Raw genomic sequence first — 11,147 nt, 5'->3', positions numbered from 1 at the left:
CGGGAAATACATCTGTCGTAGACGACGATGCATTTCCCGCATGCGACAGATGCTTCTCCCGCCTGCGATAGATGCATCTCCCGCCTGCGACAGATGCACTGTCGCCTGCAACAGATGCATTTTCCTCCTTGCAATTAACACTGACTGGTCACTGTCACTGACTTATGTGATTTTTTATCAATTGCAGATCACATGAATGTTGGTGTTTTTCTCCTCTTTGATGGAGACTGGAAAACTGATGATTGTGGGGTTAGTTCTTTTGTCTCAAGTTCGTGTCGTGGTGTGAATGTACCTCGAAATGCTACATATGAAGAGTTAACTTCAATTGTCTATAATTCTATTGGTGTGGACAAAATAAGATATGACTTAGTGTTTAAGGTAAAGTATAATATGTTAATGATGAATTCTCCTCCTGCAACAATCATTGGAGAAAGCGATGTGACATTCTATTTACAAGAACTCTCGTCTTCACTGCCCAATCATCGCGCCCCGCTATGTGTCTCCTTAGTAGAGAAGTCAATACCTTCAACTCAACAAAGTGAAAGACCAGAAAATGACATATTTGAGCAGCAAGATATCTTACCAAGGCAGCGAGATGTATGTGAGCAGCGCGATGTATTTGAGCAGCAAGATGTATTCCCAAGGCAACAAGATGTATCTGAGCAGCAAGATGTGTTTGAGCAGCGAGATATATTTGAGCAGCAAGATGTTTTTGAGCAGAGAGATGTATGTGAGGAGCAAGATGTTTTTGAGCAGGAAAATGTCTTCCCAAGTCAACCAAGCACTTCCCATGTTAGGAAAACATTCAGCCATATTGAGGGAACCAAGCACTACTTCTCATATGAACCACTCGAGATCGAAACACCTACTCCATTAATTGAAAATTCATTGGAAGTGGGTACGTTTTTTGATAACAAAAAAGAAATACAATTGAGATTGCATAGACATGCGATGTCTAATCATTCTGTCCTTAAAGTGGTGAAGTCAACAAAAAATCTTTGGTTTGTAAAATGTATGGCTGAGAACTGCAAGTGGAAATTGCGTGCTAAGAAAGGAAAATTCTCGGAGATGTTTGAGATCAGAAAATTTGTAAAAGAACACACATGCTCAATTTTGACGAGACAAGACAATGTGAGGCAAACACCATCATGGGTAATTGCGGAGTGTATCAAACGTAAATACATGGACCATCACCATGACCACATGTCTAAAAAAATAATGGAAGACATGCATACAAGTTATGGGTTAACTTTGACATATAATAAGGCTTGTAGGTCAAGGGAAAATGCCTTAATGGCGGTGTGAGGAACTGTGGAGGATTCCTATGGTGAATTGCCATCATACCTGTTCATGTTGCAGAAGAAGAACCCAGGTACCATAACTGACATCCAGACGGATGAGGAAGGACACTTCAGGTATAAGTTCATGTCTATAGGGGTTTCAATTAGGGGTTTCATAGGATGTTGTCGTCCTGTATTGTGCATCGATACCAGATTCCTTAAGCACAAAGTTGGAGGTCAACTACTGGTTGCGATAACATTGGATGCGAACGAGCAACTATATCCCATTGCTTTTGGTGTCGTTGATTCAGAGAATAATAACTCTTGGACATATTTCATGCAACAACTAAGGTTGACAATTGGATCAGTCCCGGATCTCGTCTTCATATCCGATAGACATCCAAGTATTGCCAACGCCTTGTCCGAGGTTTTTCCAGAAGCACATCACAGTGCATGCACATACCACATCAAAATGAATATAATTGCCAAATTTAAAACTGATAACTGCAATGTTGAGTTTGATTTGGCTTCTCGCGCATACACCGAGTCCATGTTTCAGAAGCATTTTGACAAGATCAGAACTAAAGACCCTAGGATTGCTCAATATTTGGAACAAATTGGAGTGGAGAGATGGAGTCGTGCTTTTTTCTCCGGTTCGCGATACAATCAAATGACGAGTAATTACGCTGAGAGTTTTAATAATCAGTGCAGAGAAGCTAGGAAATATCCCATAACAACATTGGCTGACTATTTAAGATTCACAATACAAGATTGGTTTTATCATAGAAGAGAAAAATCAACCAACCACAACGAACATTTATCTCCATATTATGAAAAGTTATTACGTGAGGAAGGAGAAAATGCTAGATTCTACAACGTTTATCCACTTAATCGATTTCAGTTCCATGTGCATGACGGTTTGGGAGTACTGCCATCTTCATTCTTTCTCTTCCTACCATCCACTTCAAATAAATCATCATAAATGTAATCTCCCATTTCTTCAAAGTCTTCCCCACAGTAGTTCCTCTTCTCCTCCTCAGACTCATGAATCTTATTAAACACATTGCATTTGAAAAGGGAATTGGATACCTCTTGGCTAGTGTTGGTGTTGCTTCTAGAGGCTGTAAAAAGTAATATCCTTGGGCATATATATTTTTCCTCGATCATATCCGCAAATTTGGGGACAAATGTCTTCATAACCAAATATGTCCAAACTTGGAAGGCTATGACGAACCCACTTATAGTATAAGCAACATCACAGTTCCCCTTGCAGGTTTCCTTCTTCTCCACATATAGCTGCCGAAGATGTTTGATGTCCTTGTCAATATCCTTCAAGGTTGAATTGAATGACACCTTTCCCCATGGAAATTGAAGGAACATTTCCATGTCCTCCACCATGCTAAAGATCTTCAAACATACCCTCTTCCTATTATCAGATCCAAAAAGATACTAGTAAATAAGGTTGATGAGCCCAAGCTTCCATGCATCCTCCTTCTCAGAGCATTTGAGGAAAACAATTTGAACCTCTGTCACTCTAACAACTATTTTGCCACCAAAATATTTATGGACTAGGGGTGGACATTCTTCAACGTGCCAGTTTTCAATCACATGAAATCTTCCAAAATTTAGGCCTGTTACCAAGGAATATTCCTTCATGCCCTAGTACAGCTGCTGACCATTGACTAAGAAAGTTATTCCCTTCGAATTGGAGCTACTTCTCCTGATCAACATCTGGTGGATTATTGTTCCTAAGAAAATGACAGTCGGGGCTTTCAATAGATACTTAAATTGACTCTTCATAGCCCTTTCCATAAGACCAAAGTGATTAAACTTGTCCTTGGTCTTTAACAAGCAGATGCAAGTAGATTTCCATGAAACACGCCCAGGAAAGTTCTCAATTACCGTTTTGTTTTTGCATTTGGTTGGTGCCATCTGTAAAAAAACAATAAGTCAGAATAATGAAAGTAAATACCACTTATTTAAAGGAAATAAGACATCTGTCGCAGGCGACGGTGCATCTGTCGCAGGCGACGGTGCATCTGTCGCCTGTCGCCTGCGAAAATGCATCGTCGCCATCGACAGCCTGCAACAGCCTTCGACAGAAGCATTATAAACCCAAAACTAAACCTAACAATAAAATGTTAAATAAATATTTATATAAAATTAATTATAAAATGTATTATATATATAATAAGAAAAAATAAAATAAAACAATAATTAGGATGAAAAAATAATATATATATATATATATATATATATATATATATATATATATGGAATAGAGAAATGCTTAATGTTGGTTTTTAAAATATTCATTTTTAAAAAAATTTATATATATAATTTTTTTTTATTAGAAAAGAATATAAAATTTATTTGTGAGATAATATGAATTTTTTTTTATTTATATAAAATTAATGATAATTTTTTATTTGCTGACTATGTTGAACATGCTAACCGTGCCAATTGTGCTGAACGAGCCAGATGTGCCGATGGTTTTGATTCCAATGCGATTCTTGTTGAATATGAGAATGTGCACATTCTTGAGGAAGAAATTTAAGATTTCTTCTCTATGTCCAGAGCTTTTCTCTCTTCAAAAAAATCTGTAGGACCGGCACATCTGACATTTTTAAGTTGTTCCAGAATGAGGTGAAAGGATTGATGTTCTACGACACCTCCATACTTGAAGACGATGGGACAATAAATACATTTGGAGTGGTGAAGACCATACAAGGTTATGCTGGAGAATACTGACAAGATATTTCTGTAAAGGTAAACTTCACCCAAATGGAGACTTTTGTAAACGGTCAATGTAAACTATTTGAGTTCAGAGGACTCGTGTGTAGACATATTCTGGTAGTTTTGAAAAGAATAAAATGAATATGGTGTCGGCTAATTATAACTTGGACCGTTGGCGTAATGATTTGAAAAGAGGTTATCAAAGTATTAATAACATATATGATTCTAATACGGGTGATATTAAAAGAAGTCGATATAACTATATTACTTCAATGATGTAAGAGCTCCAACATATTGCAATACAATCTGATCATAATACTTCTTTTTTGGCTGAAGTTGTGAAAGAAGTGAAGAAAAAACTTATTACATATTTGACAAAATCCCTTTCTACACCAACAACTTCTGCACATACACCTTCTGTATTAATGCCTCTTCACATACACCTTCTATATCAACACCTTATGCACAAACACAATTGGTCCACTCTCCCATAAGAGTAATGGATAGAGATTGACCACCAATCAAACGTAAAAAATTTGTAATCAAAAGAGTTATGAACAAAAGGGGTCAAAACAAGGGAAATAAGGCAACAACAACAATAATGCAAGATTCAATACAACAACAACAATGGAATGATCCAATCTCGACTCAATATTTATTCACATACTTTTTTCCTCTAAAACATACCCAGAAGATAATACTTGTGGGATAACATTTAACAAAAGTAGTAATTGTATGAACATGTGGTATGTTGTAATATAATACTTATGGGACACCATTCAACGTTAATGTTTTAATGTAAAAGAAATAAAAGTTTAGTATATATAATAACATACAAATAGGAATCCAATTGTATACAAACATATCAATTAGTCCCTAATATGACCATGTTCTGGTAGAAGATAATACTTGTGGGATAATATTTAACAAAAGTAGTAATTGTATGAACATGTGGTATGTTGTAATATAATACTTATGGGACAACATTCAACGTTAATGTTTTAATGTAAAAGAAACGAAAGTTTAGTATATATATAATAACATACAAATAGGAATCCAATTGTATACAAACATATCAATTAGTCCCTAACATGGCCATGTTTTGGCCCAATTGATCTCGATTGGTCCCTAACATGACCATGTTAGGGACCCAATTGGTCCCGAACATGGCCATGTTATGAACCCAATTGCCCCAGAACATGGCCATGTTATGAACCCAATTGGTCCCGAACATGGACATCTTTTGGACCCAATTGGTCTAGAACATGGGCATGTTAGGGACCCAATTGGTCCAAGACATGGCCATGTTAGAGACTAATTGGTCCGGAACATAGTTATGTTAGGGACCAGATGGTCAAATTATAGACTATTTTCAGTTCATTTCTCTAGATCAAGAACTATTTTCAATATAATGTATCAATCAACCAAACATTCTAAGTAATTTTCAATATAAACAAATGATATTAATTTAAAATTTTCATTTCATATATAATGTAGAACCAAATAATGTTACAAATGTTATTAATTTACATTTTTTAACTTTTAGAAACTCTTTTTAATTTTTCAGGTAATTGTAGCCTAACATTGTTCAATTTTGACCTAAAGATCATCGACAATATTTTATCCTCACTAACTCAATTACTACTTTGAACATGTCTATGTCCTGGACTAATTGGTCCCTAACATGTCCATGTCCTAGTCCGGTCCTTAACATGGTCATATTCGAGACCAATTGGTCCATCTAATTGGTCCCTAACATAGCCATGTTCAGAACCAATTGGTCCTGAACATGGCCATGTCCTAGACCAATTGCTCCCAAACATGGCCATGTCCTGCACCAATTGATCCCTAACATGGTCATGTTCTGAACCAATTGTCCTTAACATAATTCAGTTAATTCATGTTCCTAACTAATAAGGAGGTATCATCTTCTCCAAATACAATTCAGCTAAGTTTCAATTTCTGAATTTTCATTATTGTATGTATTTCCTATACTATGTTCTCAAAACTCCTAATTTAGATACAGAAAACATAAACAAAAATAAAAACGGTTTCAAAATATTAAACCAAGTTCCTGGAAATTTCCATGTTTGGGACCAATTGGTCCCTATCAAGAAAAATCATGTTTTGTCATATTTTTCTACAACTGTTACTGGTAGCTTTTCTAAATTCATTCATAACAGTTTCTAAAGACTTATAAACACCTCAATTATCAAGAGACTCAAGTGAAATGGAGAAATAAATGAATCTATCTTCCTTAAAAAAACAAATATTTTATGATTCATTGTCAAATACTCAAATCTCCTAACTTAAATACTCAAATTTCCTTAATCAAATACAAAAACCAGAAATAGAAATTAAAACAATTTCCAAATATTAAAATAATTTCCTAAACATGGACATGTTCGGGAAAACCCTAATTACAGGATTATCATGTTCGAGAACTTACATAGTCTTAGACTTAGATATAGTTAAAGGAAATTGTTTCTCATCAAAAGTAAAAGTAAAATGATTTTAGGGTTTTAGTTGTTCGATAACATTGTTGTTCGTCATTGATTTTAGGGCTTACCATTTTTGAAGCTCGGAAGGAAGAAGAAATCGCTGAAGTCCGACGTTGCGGAAGAAGGAAGAAGAAATTTCTGAAGTCCGAAGTTGTTGAAGAAAGAAGAAGAAATCGCTAAAGTCGGGGAAGAAGAAAGACGACGAAACTATAAATCCAAAATGAAGTGAGTGAGAAAGAGAGAGAATGGAGAGGGATAGAATACAAAATTAAAAACAAATTATTATTATTTTTTTTCTCTCTCATCCATCATGGTTGTGGTTTTTTTCCCTCGATGGTTGCCATGTGGGGCGTCGCTGCCGCAGTGTCACTCTTCCTATCATTTTTCATTATTATATTATTCTTAATGTTGGTCATTGTCCATATTGGGAGATTTCTAATTTTCCATGACTAACTAATGCCATTTCCAAGCAAAGATGGAAAAAAATATGCGGGGACAAAACCAACAAATAGTATAATCAAATATTAATAATAGTTTTGTACGACGCTATTTAAATGGGTTAGCGTTATTTAAATGGGTTAACTGATCTTGATTTTAGGGCACATGAAAGAAATAAATGTAGCATGGTTTAGGCAAGCACACCATAACACATGGTAGAATTTAGTCATTAGTAGAATTAGGGTTATTAGCAACGAAATATGGCGACGACAAAATATGTTATGGCTGATAATTAATTTTAGTGACGACGACCAAAACACCGGGGTTAATAAAAAATATTAGCGTCATCGAAGTTACACTGTCGCTGATAATAATTATCAGCGATGGTTTTCGTTTTTAATGTTGTCGCTAAAATTCATGCTCCCGCCTCTCTCCTACCATTATTATCAATCACGGTTTTCGTTGTCATCATCTTTGCTAAAATTTAGGTTTCCACGCCCTATTCTCATAATTTTTAAAAAGAATGTTATCTACGACATTATGTTATCATCTTCGTTGATATTCTAAACACTATTAGAGACGGTGATAGCATAATGTCGTGGCTGATAATGTATAATATATCGACATATTTGGTAGGACGTCGTAAGTGCTAATTATTTCTATCATTTTAGTTTGAATGTCTAAGTTTAAATTACTAACAATTTTATAAATGATTGTAGAATGTGATTTACGGGCATCTAGAAGAAAATCCTAATATGTCAACGTTTGATGTGTTTGAGGTTGCTTTAGGACCACAAGGACACGAAAGGGTGACCGGGAGTACGTCCAACGCATTTCAGAGTGGATCAACATGAAAGTTCTTTCTCGAGCTTCAACTACTCACGAGTGTTTCAACGTCAAGAGATGGAAGTGTTGCACGAGGAAGATAGGACCCTACAAGATGAGATGATACAAATGCGCGCACAATAGGACGCTTTAGAGGCACAAATGTGCGCACAGTAGGACGCTCTAAAAGCGCAGATGCACACACAATAAGAGGCTATAGATGTGATTATGTCTAAGATGCCCCTCCTCCCCCGATCAGTATTGATTGACATACAATTTGAGATTTTTGTATTAATACGATTTTAGATTTTTATTGAAACTTGAAATTGATTTTTATTTATGAAAGATATTTTTGTACAAATAATAGTAGAACAAAATATGAAACAAGTTTAATTAGAATAAAAAAAATGCCAAAAACCCGAGAGCAAGGATTATTAGCGACGGTGTTAGGGGAACACCAACGTTGATAATGAATAATATCAAAGACGACGTTAAGGGAATGATGACTTTAATAAGAGAATAAAAAATGTTCCAAAACCCAGAGAGAAATGATTATCAACGTCGGTGTTAGGGGAACGCCAACATTGATAATGAACAATATCAACGACGACGTTAGGGGAATGTCGACGTTAATAAAAAAAACCGAGAGAAAGGATTATCAACTTCAACGTAAGGGGAATGCCGACGTTGATAATTAAAAATATCAGCAATGATGTTAGGGACACACCGACGTTGATAAAGAATAATATCAATGACGACGTTAGGGGAATACTAACGTTAGTAAGAAAATGAGAAATATTAAAAAACCCAGAGAGCAATGATTATCAACGCCGATGTTAGGGGAACACCGACGTTGATAATGAAAAATATCAACGAAGACATTAGGGGAATGCCGATGTTAATAATAGAATCAGAAATGTTCCAAAAACCAAGAGCAAGGATTATCAACGTCGACGTTAGGGGACGACGACATTGATAATTAACAATACTAGTGACGACGTTAGAAGAATGTTGACTTTGATAATTAACAATATCAGTGACGTCATTAGGGAATTTCGTCAATATTAATTGTTAATTATTAGTGACAAAATTCTCCATTCACCGTCACTGATATTTAATTATCAACGTCGGCCTATCGCCATCGATAAAAACTATTATCTTTTTAACGTTGACTGGCGACGATTTTGTTTGCCGACGCTAATATTTATTAACAACGGCATTATCCTTTTTAGCGACGAAAAAAAATGTCGCTAATGATACATTTTTTTTGGGAAAAACGACTTAGCGTCATTTCATTAAAAGTTCCCAAAAACGGGAAAAAAAAACCACGAGTTTAAGAGATCATTCTAGACAGGCCTAGAATGATTTTAAAGTCGTAACATTCTGAATAAAAGTTAAAAAGCTAAAAACGTAAATGAATTATTTGTTTACAATGCTTTCAATTCTAGTGAGTTTAAAAAATGGTAAATTCCAGTTCCTGCAGATATTCCAGTTCTGCTCCGTGCTTGGAATTCTTCTCCACGTTCCCACGAGGGCGCTGCAATCCGATACAATATCTTTCCATAACTCGTCAATGCTCCTGCAGGTTCTGTCATATACCCTTGCATTCCGTTCTTGCCAAATGTTATACACCACTGCTCCAAAGCCACACTTGAACACGCTTGTTGCAAATCTATTTCCCTTGGCTTTGAGTAGTGCTGCTTCTTTGATTTCATTCCATTCGCTCGGGAAACTGATCAACTCCAGGCTTTTATAGAATCTGTCCCAAAGCTCCGAAGCAATACAACAACTCCCGAATAGGTGATCTATGGTTTCTTCATTTCCTATGCATAGAAGACAGCTCGCGTCCGGGATGCTCATATACTTACTGATACGATCACGAGTATTGAGTCTTTCCCAGAAAGCGAGCCATAGGATGAACTAGTGTCGAGGGATAATCTTCGTTGACCATACAAGAGGAGCCCATTCTACTTTCTGCGCTTTTTCCCGGATTACCTCCCATATTTTCTTCAATACCAACTTCCCATTTTCCTCAGCTTTCCATTCATGAATATCCGGTCTGTCGTGTAGTTGTATGTTACTTATATGATCAAGTATCCTCTTTCCTTCTGGAATTCTTCTCAAGAGCAAGACTAATGATACATTTTGCACTAGTGTATATTATGATAAACACAAGGATAATATATTATTAGAGAAATATGTTCTTTACAAAAGATAAAGTTGATCAACTTAATATAATAATAAAATGTATTGTTTATATTTGTTTGGTTGGTGCACAATTTGATACTTCAAATTTAAGGGTTTGAAATCAAGAGATGTGTCTTTTCTTTAACATTATTTTTATACAAGTTTGAAGAATAAATATCTTCAAAAATAAATTTTATGAATTAAATAAGGAAAATTGACTTATAAAGTCTTTGTATGACCTATAACAAATTTTATAATAATGATATAAAAATTTGATCATAGTTTGATTAAAACTGAATGTGATAATTATATATAATGATATTAAAATATGAAGACAATGAAAATTATACTTTTTATATGTGTCTTTTGTATGATAATTATATCGTTAAAAATTATGATAAAAATAATTAAATTCATTAAGGATGTGAATTACACTACACGAAATATCATGTTGTTATCAAATGATATATTGATATTATTAAATGAAATATTTTATGTCTATAAGTGAATTTGTTTACACTTGAAACTTCAATCTATGCATGAAAATCTTTAAAAAAATATGATTAATAGATTAAACGTTATAATATAATTTTGACTTATGCCGTAAAAATAAAATATTTATATGAAAAAATATGTAATTGTTTATTCGAAGGGACAATGTTTTCATAAAAAAAATGTTTAAACGATAAGCTTTTACGATGACTATGCTTTTATTAGAAGATGTTTCAAGATTATCTAAGAATTTACAAACAAAAATTTCTAATTATTGTGATGGTGTATGATTGAAAATTTGACTTACTTTATTTTTAAATAATATTATTATTTTTAATAATATAAAAATAATATTTTGAATTTTTATATTCAAAATAACTTAAAGAATGAAAATTTACTTAAGGGTTAATTATTGTCATCATTAAATCCTAATTAGGAAAATTATTCAAAATTCTAAAAATAATTTGAGGATAAAATATTGTATTTATTTACTCAAGTTAGACCAAAGAAGAGGTTAAAAATATTTAATCGTGATTTAATCATAAATTATATTTAATTTATGACTTAAAACAATTAAATAAAATTCTCCAAAATTCCCAAAATTTCTAAAAATACCCAAAATAATAGAAAAATGATCATAATTTTTATTATGATTCTAAAAATATTTTTTATAAAATTTTTGGTGATG

Source organism: Impatiens glandulifera, chromosome 9, assembly GCF_907164915.1.
Source record: "Impatiens glandulifera chromosome 9, dImpGla2.1, whole genome shotgun sequence".
Lineage (NCBI taxonomy): Eukaryota > Viridiplantae > Streptophyta > Magnoliopsida > Ericales > Balsaminaceae > Impatiens > Impatiens glandulifera.
The sequence above is the reverse complement of the archived record's forward strand: the minus strand, read 5'-3'. Positions refer to the sequence as shown.